Source organism: Schistocerca nitens, chromosome 5 (genome assembly GCF_023898315.1).
Source record: "Schistocerca nitens isolate TAMUIC-IGC-003100 chromosome 5, iqSchNite1.1, whole genome shotgun sequence".
Classification (NCBI taxonomy): domain Eukaryota; kingdom Metazoa; phylum Arthropoda; class Insecta; order Orthoptera; family Acrididae; genus Schistocerca; species Schistocerca nitens.
Genome location: NC_064618.1, coordinates 29,128,429 through 29,142,451, shown reverse-complemented (window position 1 = coordinate 29,142,451; position 14,023 = coordinate 29,128,429). Strand labels below are relative to the sequence as shown.

The 14,023-nt window shown below is 43.1% G+C and overlaps 1 protein-coding gene across 3 annotated transcripts in view; it reads right to left on the bottom strand.

Moving 5' to 3' along the window:
- The window catches only part of LOC126259921 (peroxisomal acyl-coenzyme A oxidase 3-like), a 249,955-nt gene that overhangs the window by 69,564 nt on the left and 166,368 nt on the right, over positions 1–14,023 (bottom strand). The window lies entirely within an intron of this gene.

Here is a 14,023-nt window from a genome sequence, read left to right as displayed (position 1 = left end):
CTATGTAGAAAGTGGGGCTATCAGAAAAGTTACTAAAATGCTGCTTTGGGTTGTACTGTAACCTCTGTTGCTCATCAGATGTCACATACGAAGTCAAAGATTATACCTCTTCATCAAGAAGATGAGTGAAGAGACATTGTTTGTATCCTCCACAGAAAGCCCTACTACAGTCCTGAGGTCCAGATCAATGATGGGGAGGAAAGTGAAGGCCTACTTGCAATCCTGAAGCCTCGACAGGAGGAGCTTCTTTTGGCACTTGTGAAAGTGAAGAGGATCTGATGACATGACCCGAACTTGAGTGTTCTGGCATTAAGTCAAGCACCAGCACGCCGATTGGGAATGTCAGAGCAGAGAGCACTGTGAAGAAGATGTCAGCCAATTGCACATGGACCGACCCCTCTCTAGGATGACCCTTGACATGGGCTCAGTTGAAGACTAGCCAGTTCTACAACTTCTACAGCAGTGAGTTCAAGAATAGCATCAAGACTAGTCATTTTGCTTCTATTATGTAGCATTGTCTATGCTGAAGAGATATATTATTCTGTCTGTTGCCCTTTGCCTGCAACACTTCTGTATTTAACAGAATGAAGTATTGTAATCATTTCCTTTGTAATAAACTACATTAATACAATTTGCTTGAATTGTTATCTAGCAGTCCAAGAAAGCAGGTTTCCTAGGCACCCCATATTTGATGAGTAGGCAGGATACAACATTCGTGATGAGGAGATCAACAGATTGCGTAGCACAACCCAGAGCCTAGCTGCCAGAAATTTTCTTTTGTGTTTTGGTGGCACCTTAATTTCACTTTGTCCTTTTCTTTGCAGGGGTGTGTTTACTTGCTTTAACAGTGTTTCTTATAGTGTTTTTGCTAATCAGTGTTTTCAAGTGGATGTTGTGGAACTTTTCTTTGTTGTGTGCTTATTTTTATTACCTGCCTTGTCAGTTTATCACACTGAGCAACCACCTCACCTACTCCCTGCACAGGCACCTGAGCTGCAAGCGACTGATGCAATGAAGCTAATGTAGATGTTTCAGTTTCAGAGCAAACAAACAGCACCACTGCATAACATGGTAGAGCAGCTATTGATGAACCAAACTACTATGCAGTACAACAGGCACCTACAATAGCTCTGAATGCCATACTGCCTATTTGCCAGTTTAATGAACAACAAGAGGAATGGCTCGAGTGGTTGCAACAGTTTGAAGCCCAAGTAATTGCTCGCAAGGTACAAGGTACCGTGAAACTCCACTATTTCTTGTCCACAGTACGAAGTGCAGTGTTCAGACTCATTCAGAAATTCTTCCTTAATGCTACTCCAAGTGAACTTTCCTACAATCAGGTTGTAGATTCTCTAACTAACTATTATGATCAACAAGTCAATGTGGTAGCAGCTAGGTACCAAATCTGTAATTGCAAGGAATGGTGAGAAAAAATTTACGTGAGCGGGTAACAGATTTGCAGGGTATTATGAGGAAATGCAAATTAAAGCTTTATATTCAGATTTTATGTTGTGTGTACAGTGTAAATGATGTCAGACTTAGGGAACAAATTTTGAAACAGTCCGATTCATCATTCCAGCATGATTCCATTATTCCAGTACGATTGAAGTGCCGTGTCTGCCGATAAATTTGAGCAGCCACAAAATTGTCAGGTCAGTTCGCCCCTAGCTTGTTACCAACCAATTAGACAGTGGCAGCTTGCACGCGCCACACCCTATAAACAGCTTGCTCGTGCCAAGCCACATAAACAGTTCTCTACACAGGCAGCTGCAGAGGGGAACAGAATTAAGTCATGTCCTCAGTGCTATTCATGGAACCAATGCCAAGACTGCCCGTCCAGACAAGCATGGTGTTATGCCTGTGGCAAGAAGGGGCACATATAATCTGTATGTTTGCAACGGAGAAACCATAAGAATTATGTCCACTCACAAAAATCTAGTCACAAAGCCCCTGTCATAAATGCAGTGTATTCCAAACCTGCTGTATGCATTAGCAGAACTAGCAAATTAACAGTTTTTTCAGTGGCACGCCAGCCCAACCAGCTTTTTATACATTTGTATATACACTCCGGGAAATGGAAAAAAGAACACATTGACACCGGTGTGTCAGACCCACCATATTTGCTCCGGACACTGCGAGAGGGCTGTACAAGCAATGATCACACGCACGTCACAGCGGACACACCAGGAACCGCGGTGTTGGCCGTCGAATGGCGCTAGCTGCGCAGCATTTGTGCACCGCCGCCGTCAGTGTCAGCCAGTTTGCCGTGGCATACGGAGCTCCATCGCAGTCTTTAACACTGGTAGCATGCCGCGACAGTGTGGACGTGAACCGTATGTGCAGTTGACGGACTTTGAGCGAGGGCGTATAGTGGGCATGCGGGAGGCCGGGTGGACGTACCGCCGAATTGCTCAACACGTGGGGCGTGAGGTCTCCACAGTACATCGATGTTGTCGCCAGTGGTCAGCGGAAGGTGCACGTGCCCGTCGACCTGGGACCGGACCGCAGCGACGCACGGATGCACGCCAAGACCGTAGGATCCTACGCAGTGCCGTAGGGGACCGCACCGCCACTTCCCAGCAAATTAGGGACACTGTTGCTCCTGGGGTATCGGCGAGGACCATTCACAACCGTCTCCATGAAGCTGGGCTACAGTCCCGCACACCGTTAGGCTGTCTTCCGCTCATGCCCCAACATCGTGCAGCCCGCCTCCAGTGGTGTCGCGACAGGCGTGAATGGAGGGACGAATGGAGACGTGTCGTCTTCAGCGATGAGAGTCGCTTCTGCCTTGGTGCCAATGATGGTCGTATGCGTGTTTGGCGCCGTGCAGGTGAGCACCACAATCAGGACTGCATACGACCGAGGCACACAGGGCCAACACCCGGCATCATGGTGTGGGGAGCGATCTCCTACACTGGCCGTACACCACTGGTGATCGTCGAGGGGACACTGAATAGTGCACGGTACATCCAAACCGTCATTGAACCCATCGTTCTACCATTCCTAGACCGGCAAGGGAACTTGCTGTTCCAACAGGACAATGCACGTCCGCATGTATCCCATGCCACCCAACGTGCTCTAGAAGGTGTAAGTCAACTACCCTGGCCAGCAAGATCTCCGGATCTGTCCCCCATTGAGCATGTTTGGGACTGGATGAAGCGTCGTCTCACGCGGTCTGCACGTCCAGCACGAACGCTGGTCCAACTGAGGCGCCAGGTGGAAATGGCATGGCAAGCCATACCACAGGACTACATCCAGCATCTCTACGATCGTCTCCATGGGAGAATAGCAGCCTGCATTGCTGCGAAAGGTGGATATACACTGTACTAGTGCCGACATTGTGCATGCTCTGTTGCCTGTGTCTATGTGCCTGTGGTTCTGTCAGTGTGATCATGTGATGTATCTGACCCCAGGAATGTGTCAATAAAGTTTCCCCTTCCTGGGACAATGAATTCACGGTGTTCTTATTTCAATTTCCAGGAGTGTAGATGGAAAACATGTGAAATTTCAATTGGACACAGGTGCCTCCATTGTATTGCTGAATACAATCAGTGACACGTATGAACTGTTAGGCTGCCCATGCCTGCCTAAAACCAGCATGCACCTGATGACTTATTCCCTTTCTTGGAATATGTACTTTGCCTGCCATGTATCACTCTCATATGTGAACTGTGACTTTCACTGTGCTACAATTACATGATTGTGAGAACATATTTGGCCTTAATTCCTTTGATTTGTTTGGCTTTCAAGTTCAGGACAATATGTTTTCAGTGACTGCATTCAGAGCTAAAGACAGTGTAGCTAGCTTGCTGAAAGAATTCCCTGAACTTTTTTCTGACAGTTTAGGCAAGGCTAAAAATTTCGTTGCACATATTATTATGAAAGACAATACACATCCAAAATTTTGCCAGACAAGAAATGTTCCCATTGCATTATGGGACAGAGTCACTGCTGAACTTCAAGAACTGCAAAACAGCAGAGTTATTGCACCCATATCAGCTTGTCTGTGGGCAAGTTCACTGGTTTTGCTTGCCAAATCTTCAGTTTGCAATCACCTCTGTGTTGACTTTAAGTCTACAATCAACTCACAAACTGTGATTGATACTTATCCATTGCCATGCCCAGAAGATCTCATGGACAGATTAGGCACTGGTCGCTACTTTTCAAAAACTGATTTGCACGGCGCGTATCTTCAAATACCACTAGATGAAGAATCTTAAAAAATGTGTGTTGTAAACACTCATTTAGGCCATTCTCGCTTCCCACGCCTGGGTTCCCGGGTTTGATTCCCGGTGGGGTCAGGGATTTTCTCTGCCTCGTGATGACTGGGTGTTGTGTGATGTCCTTAGGTTAGTTAGGTTTAAGTAGTTCGAAGTTCTAGGGGACTGATGACCATAGCTGTTAAGTCCCATAGTGCTCAGAGCCATTTGAACCATTTGCACTCATTTAGGCTTGTTTAAACATTTGTGTTTGCCTTTTGGAGTGCTTCTGCACCTGCCATTGTCCAACGATATTTGGAACAGCTGATTGCTCAAGTACCAAACTGTTCAAACTATTTGGACAATATTGACACAGCAGGTAGTACACATGAAGAAAACATTGCAAATTTGCAACGTTTTGTTTCATGTGTTATCTGATGCAGGACTAAAGTGTAGACTGGACAAGTGTGATTTTTTTAAAACCTGAGTTACCGTATCTTGGTCATGTCATAAACAGTCAAGGTGTACATCCTCTTCAGTCACATTTGTTAGCCATATGTGATTTTCTAGTTCCTCATAATGTCACAGAATTGTAGTCAATCTTAGGAAAATGGAACTACTATATTTGGTTCATACCAAATGCTGCACAAATCAAAGCTCCATTGCATCGCTTGTATTACAAGAATGTCGCGTTTGTTTGGACAGAGGAGTGCCAAGAAGCTTTTTAAAAATCTAAAGATGCATTCGAGCTGTGTGTCAACTCTCAACATATATCGCACTCTTAAGATTGTTCTGAGTCCTTCCATTCCATCGTTAATTGATTCTTTCATATTTATTGTTATGCTGCGTACAATTCTGTTTAGATTCCCCTCAGGCAGCTTGTCTGGTCTTATCAATCTTCGAGTTGTTGCTTCCTGTTAGCCTTGTGTAAGGGAATAAGATCTTTGGGGGGATGGCTGGTTGGTTGCCTAGTGGTGACGAGTCGGTCAGTCGGTTTTTAAAATCGGGAATTGGAGAATGTCGTACGATGAGACCGCGGCGTAGCGTGGTGGTGGAGAGTTGGCTGTTGTTCCAAGAAGCCACGTGGTCTATCCTGGCGGTGCGAGACATGTGGGATGAGTTGACGGGACAAAGCTGTAAGCTCTTGCTGTGAAGACCCAGGGGCCACGGTGTGGTTCCCAGTCACTACTTGGTGGGAGTGGCAATGGATGTCTTTAAATTTTCTGTCTGGAGGCGGGAATGATGGACTTAGTAACTCGCCTAACCTGAGGAGTGGTATTTGGCCGCCATGAGTGCAGAGAAGACGAGGGCTCCGGTGACAGAGCGCTTGGCTGCGTGACTGTGCTCTGTTGGGTACACTGCCGACGTGGACAGGGTCGGGTGTGAGGAACCTTTGCATCGGAGTTCACCTGCTGTTTCTATGATAAACTGCAAGTTAAGTTGGTTAAAAGTTTAGATGTTAATTGAAGAATTTTGGTTTGTGCAACCATCGTCTTTTCTGCCTTGTGGCCTCCTGCATTCGGGTTTCCTGTCCCTGTCGCCTGTGTGTTTATAGACAGTGATCTTTTGACTTCTTATTAGTACTGCCTGGCAGGAAGTGTATTTTTGGGCAGGGATTATGGTTCCTGATTTGATTCCTCCTCCTCCCCTGGCCTCACATGAGGTCAATGTGATTGCTGAATGTGAGGTGTTGTGGGTCTTTTAGTCCGCTTCTAGCCTGAGCATCCTTCAGGAGACAATTGTGGCCACCCTTATACACGGTCGGTTAATTATTTCTATCCCAGGACATTTTGGTGGCAGGACATGGTATTAAAGTTGTAAGTTATTGTAAAATGTTAAATGGTTGTATTTTACCCTGATTGTTTTTGGCCACTGTTTAAAAAGGTTAAGTTTGCCTTTCATTGGTGCTTTTCTTTTTTTTTTTTTTTTTTTTTTTTTAATTACATGGCTTTAAAATTGTTAGTTATTGTAAAAGGGGAATGACTGTATCTTTACTTTGATTGTTTTAATCTGCTTGGCATCCTTTGAAAATGCTAGTTCTGCCTTCCTGTTAGTGAGCTCTTGTAATTTAATATCTTGTTGTGCCAAAATTTAAAAGAAGTGACTCCCTACATGTTCGGTAGCGAAATTGTATGCAAATTGGTGTTTTTGTTGCATTACTTGGAAAGTTTTGATTTTGTTATTAAATGCTTTATCAAAGTCTGTTTTAAGTAAAATGGCTTGGCTATTAACAATAAAGTAAAGTTTTTAATTTCATTACTTAGAAAATTTTGATTTGTTATCAAATGTTTTATTAAAGCTGGTTTTAAGTAAAATGGCTTGGTCGTTAACTGTAAAGTAAATTGTTTTGAAAAGGCACTCATGCCTGCTAGCTTTTTTGGATCTGTTTCTGGTCAAGCGGTAAAGAAATGACTTTTAATGGTTGAAGTAATCAATAAATAAATTGTAAATCCCAACTCGACATTAACCAACTAATTTTGGCCCCGTTTCCCAACTAGGGGTTTTCCTTGATTAATCGTAACACCCATCTCAGCACTGCTCAGTGATTAATGCTTGGTTCACTTTGATCCTGACAAACCAGTAGTGTTGCAAGTTGACGTTTCCTCTTATGGAATCAGTGCAGTGCTTTCAGTCAGAATTGGTGATAAAGACTGGATTATTGCTTTTGCATCAAAATTGTTGTCCAAAGCTCAGTGTGACTATTCACAAATAGAGAAAAGGCATTGGCTATTGTGTATGCTATCACCAAATTCCCCCACTATTTGTATGGCATAAAATTCTACTTAGTAACAGATCACAAGACTTTGCAGTCCTTGTTTCATCTGAAAAAGCCAGTTCCTGTACAAATTGCCCAAAAATTGCAAAGATGGGCTTGTTGTTGCCTCAATACCAATATGAGGTTGCGTATCATCCGACAGTTCAACATGGTAATGTGGATGCACTTTCCCGTCTTCTGATTGGCCCTGATACAGACTTTGATGCTTCTGCTGCAACATGTTGCCACATCGAAGCTCACGATTCTGAACTGCTTCAATACTTTCCTCTGAACTATAGGAAAATTGCACAGGCGACAGAGGCTGGTTCCTATTTGAACATTTTGCTAAAATACATTCACACATTTTGGTCTAACTCATTGCACAGCATAAAGAACTCTGTAGTGAACCGACACTTTGCGTGTCGGCATAGCCTCACTGTACGGAAAGGAATGATTCTTGTTTCAAATGACAGTGGACAGTCATGTGTGTTGATCCCCAAAGCTTTGCAAAAAGAAGTGTTGCAGGTACTTCACCAAGGACACTTGGGGGATTGTGCGTATGAAACAATTAGCACTACAGACACTCAAATAGACCAGATGACGTCACAGTGTCATGCAAGTGCGGAAAATCAGTCCGCTCCACCACAAAAATTCTCTGCTCGGCCTAAGTCGCAATCACCGTGGCAAGGTGCGCACGTAGACTTTGTGGGACCTTTTTGGGACACCCATCGGTTGATTGTGGTAGACTCTTATAGCAAGTTTCCTTTCGTGTGCCGATGAACTCGACGATGTTACGTAGCACAATTCAGTTGTTGTCCTCTATTTTTTGCCTCGAAGGTTTACCTGAAGTTATAGTGTCAGACAATGGCCCTTAGTTCACGTCAAATGAATCTGGAACTTTCTGTGAACACAATGGCGCAGACAGTGGGCTCGAGGTGAGGTCGTCCATCGACTCGGTGCTGGCACGTATCTCCTTTCAGGTCCAGACGGCTCGTGGCACCGACATCAGAATCAGCTTCGCCACTGTCACGTGCACGATGATCCTTCTGTGTCTCTTCCCCCAAGATTCACAGATCCAGAGGACAGCGTGGCCACAGCAGCCGCCAGAGGCTGTCAGCGCGACACCGAGGGACGACCCCACAGAGACGGAGCCGTCGCCTCCTCCGCCTCCTCTCGTCCTGTCAGTGGAGCCAGACCCACCCGTGCTGCAGCATCTGATGATTTCTGCATCTGGTTACGGGTCTCAGGAGGTGGAGTCTTTTACCGGGGGACGTTTCTGCCTGAGTGTAGTCCGGATGGCCGGGCACAACTGGAAGCCTGATGTCCCCTGCAGCCACATCTTCCGGTCCAGCATAGCGTACACAATCCTGCCTCCCCTCCTGTTATACAGTGATGGTCCACCACTTTGAGGAGGAGGAACGATTGGGCATAAATTCAAGTGTTGCCACAACTGTTGGGAAAGTTAGAGCAGAGAGGGCTTTGAAGAAGATGTCAGTCAATTACAAGCAGAGTGACCTCTCTCTAGGATGACAACCCAACAGCAGTGCCCTCGACACAAAGAGGACGTAAGCACCACGCCACCTGGCGATGGCTCAGTTGAAGACTAGCCAGTTCTACCAGCTCTACAGCAGTGAGTTTAAGAATAGCATCGAGACTAGTCATTTCGCTTCTGCTATGTAGCATTGTCTATACTGTAGAGATTTCTTATTTTGTCTGCCACTCTTTGCCAGTGACACATCTGTATTTCACAGAGTCAAGTATTGCAATCATTTCCTTTCATAATAAACTTCCTTAATACAATTTGCTTGACTTGTTGTCTGACAAAGCACATTTCCTAGGCACCCCATATTTGACGAGTAGGCAGGATACAACATTGAGGATCTTCAGGTGCTCCCTTACAGAAGAATACTGACGATGTCTTGAATGCAGATGCCACAGTCAGCTCCAACAAAAACTTCCAAAACAGCAGGTCACCATTTATCCAAGAGAGGGAGCGATGCCACGAGCTGCACCACGGACTACGCAGAGCAGTGGCCGATATGCTGCAGGTCGTCAGTTCAAACTCGACTGCTGGAAAATATTTGTTATATAGTATTTACCAGTCTGGAAGGTTCTCAGAGTTTCTTACATTTCTGAAGCTTGCATTTTTTACATCTGCATAAATAATGTAACTCTCAGTCTGGGAGGCAGTTCCACCCTGGCTGTACATCGCTGTTCATAGTAAATGTGCTTTTTGTGCTAAGTCTCATACTTCATTGACAATCCTGCTTTTGGATTTGGACTCAGTTCTGGTTATGAAGTGATCTGCCTGCAGTATCATTTATGTAAATTACAGCACCCAAAAGAATGGCCTTCGTGGATCTAAATCTGGAAGACAGGTCTATTTGTTGCCATTAGATGCAATATATTTCTTCAAGAGTGAGGTTCCTAACTGTCTGTTCTAGATAGTTTTCAGAGAAGGCACTTAGTAGTGAGCATGATAAGACATGCTGTGAGACTTTACTAACAAAAATGTAATTTTTCCAATTAATTGTTCAATGATTAAAGTCTGCATCAGTGATTACAGTATGTTTTGGGAACTTATGTACAAATGAACTGAGGTTTTCTCTAAAGTTTACAGTTACATCACAAGATGAGTCTGGTGGGAAATAGAAGGATTATCATTTCATTCCCACCCCTGATAATGAGTCTTACCAAATAATCTTATATGCAGTTTCAATTTTTATTTGGTGGATTTGAGTTTCTTGTCTACTGCAATAAATACCACATCCATTCCCCATTTGCCTATCCTTTCGATATGCACTTAAATTTTCCCCAAAAATCTCACTGCTATCAATTTCAGGTTTCAACCAGCTTTCCGTATCAAGTACAAGGGCTATTCAGAAAGTAGGGAATGTTTCCGTCTGACACCACTAGGTGCACGCCGATCACGTATATTTTGATATCTGCGTGCTCGGCAGCTCAGTCAGCATCCATCCGTGACAGCGGGAATGTCTCGGCACGTCTGGTTTTTTCGACATTTGAATTTGAACAGTGCGCTGCAATCAAAAATCCCGCCAGTTGTGAGGTGCGATCTGTGATATGGTTTTTGTTGGCAAAAAACCTAAAACCTATAGAAATTTATCATGCACTGTGCAAAGTGTAAGGAAACAATGTAATGAGTGAATGTTCCATCAGAAATGGTGCCTTAGTTTTAAAAATTACCGAACCAACATTCATGATGAAGAGAAGAGTGGACGCCCAAGCATTGTCGCTAAAGTTGATGAAACGATTCGTGAAAACTGTTGCTTCACAATAATGGAGCTTTCACTTTCTGTTCCACAAGTTTCACAGACTTTATTGTTTGAAATTGCTCAAAAGCTAGGCTACCACACATTTTGTCTATGATGGGTGTGCAATAGAATTTTATGAAGGTATTTCAAATCTTGGCCATTGCTGTGATAAGTGCCTCAATTTGTTTGGTGACTGTGTGGAAAAGTAGTATGTCAGTCGCCCTTTCTGATGTATGTAATAAAATGTTTTTCTTGTACTTAGTTTTTTTTTTATTTTTTATTTATTTTTTTTTTTATTTTTTAAATGCCAATACCTTCCCTACTTTCTGAATAGCACTCATATTGTGTGACATTCACTGCTTTTCATGAGTGCTTCAAACTCTGGCAATTTGTTGCAAATGCTTCAGCAGTTTACCACCAGGATTTTAATATTCTCCTCTGTGGGATTCATTTCTTTTGATTTATACTGATACTTCTGGGTTTCTTACAGCTATTGTTATCTGGATTGAATGGAGAGTCATGTAATCTAGAAGACCCTTGTGTGCACTCCACACAATGTCAGCTACCTGAGTAGCAGCCTCCGATGTATAATGCACACCTGATCCATTTAGAGGGACCCTAAAATTCTCAGTCCTATGGTGCAAGCCCAGGAAGTCGCAGCCTAGCTTGTTGCAGAACCTTTGAAGTCCCTGGTTCAGTCCTTCCACTTGCATCAAAACAAAAGGGTGACAATCAGTTCTGGAGATAATGCTGCAAATTGTGAGCTTCATTGAAACACCATACCCTAAGGCTGGTCTTCTCAACCTTCTCTGCCAGTCACTGGAGTGACCCACATGTGACCTCAGAGCCTAGACAACAGGCATCATTTGTTCCAACGTATGCCACAATATGAAGTTGGTTGGACCTTTTCCCTCAATGGCTGCTGGAACAGACCCTTCAGCATGTTGAATGAGGCCACAAGGCATACACACTGAGTGCACCTGTCATCCTTTCCTGTATCTTGCTCCTATTTTCCTAAGGGGTACCATCACTTGCCATACATTTGAACTGCCGACGTATAATAGACCCCTACCCTTATGTGTTTGTCTCCTCTTGATACCAGACAAAACAGGTTTCCGCAAAACAGGTGAAATGAGCCAGTTTCAGTTTCAGTGAGAGACAGCACCTCAGACTTGTTGATTTGGGGGATTGGCACAACATCCTGAGTCCTCCCTGCTTCCCACCCACCATGTACAGGATGCCCAGATCTACCATTGACATGCCACTTGCAGTCAAGTGGATGAGTTATGACAGTCCCCGTACTTTCTGCAGAGGAGACAGGATCCACAGGAGAGGACAGTGCTTGAGGTACCTCTGGTATCACGAGTACACGATTCTCAGGAGCTCTTCCAACACATCGATTTGCAGCTGCTGCTAATTGTTGGACAGCAGTCAGGGCGCTTTTCTGCTACTTACAAACATCAACCAGTTCATCCTGTGTCCATGAACAGCAGTCACAGTGGGATTGAATTTTGGCTAGTGCAATGTATTACAAGCAGTGAACAAATAACTTTAAATTGAGCCCACTGATTATCTTTTAATCTGTTAAGCTAAAAGTTGCTGATTTCTTTTAAGAATTGAAGAAGATACACAAAAAGAGATTTCTATTATGGCAATACAAAAGCCTGTGCTGAAAATCACTAGTTTCCTAAAACTTTTGAGGTTAATTATTATAGTGAATAACTCAAAAACAGAATTAATATGTTAGTTAGAATATCTGCTACAGTAATTAAATCATGAATGTCAAGTTATTACAAATTTCTCATAGATTACATAAATAACAATCATAGCTTCTGAGCAACAGAGGGCTGTCTTTGTGAACCAGATTCTGGCAGTGATTGATAATGAAGAGTTTCATGTTGGATGCATCTGGTTCACACATGAAGCAAACTTCCACATGAATCGAGTCATGAATACACAAAACCGGTGATTTTCAGGTTCCAACTCCACATTTGTTTGAATCAAAAGTATCAAAGTTACTGTTTGGGCTATGCTAGGTAGCAGAGGCATTACTGGTCTTTTTGTCACGTGAGAAATTATCAGTAGTGAACACTGCATTGCAATTTTGGAACAATTTGTTATCACACAACTAGCATCTGGCACCAAACAAGTGTTTCACTTTCTTGAAGAAGAATACTTTGAGAATAGACTCATTGTGTTGGATTATTGAAAATTTACTGGTGCAGGAGTGGATTGGCCTACATATTTGCCCAAACTTTCTCCTCTTGACTACTTTTTGTGGGGCACATTGAAAGACATTGCCTGCAAAAATGATCCCACTACACTGGATGAGATTGAATCGGCAATTTGTGTGGCATCTGAATCCATCTCTATTGAGGCATTACAAGACTTCATGGCAAATTTCATTATTCATTTGCACCACCTCCGTACTGAATGTGACTGTCATTTTGGAAAGACTGCAAAGAGTGCTTGTAGACTACCAGTTTAATTATGCATGTTAATACTGTAGCAGCTGCACAGCCTACAGTGCCATCTGTTAACAGCTGCTGGCCGGTGTGGCCTAGCGGTTCTAGGCGCTTCAGTTTGGAACCGCATGACCGCTACGGTTGCAGTTTCGAATCCTGCCTTGGGCATGGATGTGTGTGATGTCCTTAGGTTTGTTAGGTTTAAGCAGTTCTAAGTTCTAGGGGACTGATGACCTCAGATGTTAAGTCCCATAGTGCTCAGAGCCATTTGAACCATTTTATTGTTAACAGCTTTTTGAATTATTTTGAAACCTGTGTATAACTTTTGTATAAAATTCTTATAGATTTCACAATAAACAAGCCCTTTATTGCACTCATCTATCAGGCTGAGTTTCTGAGATAGGCCTATTTAATTTTGATATCAGGGACCCCTTTACTGGACACTCCTCTTTTAGCTACCCCATATTGAATTCTCTGCCCTTTTCATAAGTAAGAAATGGACAGCAACCACTGCATCTACTCCTAATTGATTGCTTCAGGAGGGAGGGAGGCCCTATGTTCATCATAATATAAATTTCTGAATAATAAAACTTATTTTTGTTGTAACATAACATTTCTGGCCACTAAATAGGATTGCTTGAAATTACTTGTTACTTTTGTATTGGTATATTTTTTTTATTTACTTCATCAACTTTGTTTGTGTGACTTGAGATTTTGTGTTTGGTTTCTCTATTAGAAATTATCCTCAGTAATACTAACATGTATTGGAAACCAGAACCATCTCCAACTCACAGTGACATGACAGGTCTTGTGGGGGTTAATTTCCATTAACTATTCCTGCAAAACCTGATTCATTCATTCATTCACCCATTGTGATCGTTCAGTCCCATTGCAAAGAAGAGTCTTCAGGGACGTGGAATGAGTCACACTACACACTGCAGTTGTAAGCGTGAAATTCAATACGCATGTGCAAAAGACTGAAGGGCCATGCAAAATCACTTGGGCACCTACTCCTTTCTTCATACCAATAGCAATATTATCAATAGCATTATATACTGTAAGGCACAAATGGCTTCTCCTCCTATAATAATGCAGCATCACTAGTCTGTGTCAATAGACAGGTCCTCAAGATGAGAAGTAAGAAAGGAAAAAATAGTTGCGGTTGATAGGATCGAAGAAGATAAAGAAGATAGCCACAAAGACAGGAAACCTTTACCACCCCCTTCCCTTCTTTGATATGTGAGAAAGCACAACCTACATCAAAACTATGAAGCTATATTAATGTGATGGACAACACACTACCACAAAGGAATACATTCACTATCTTTGTCG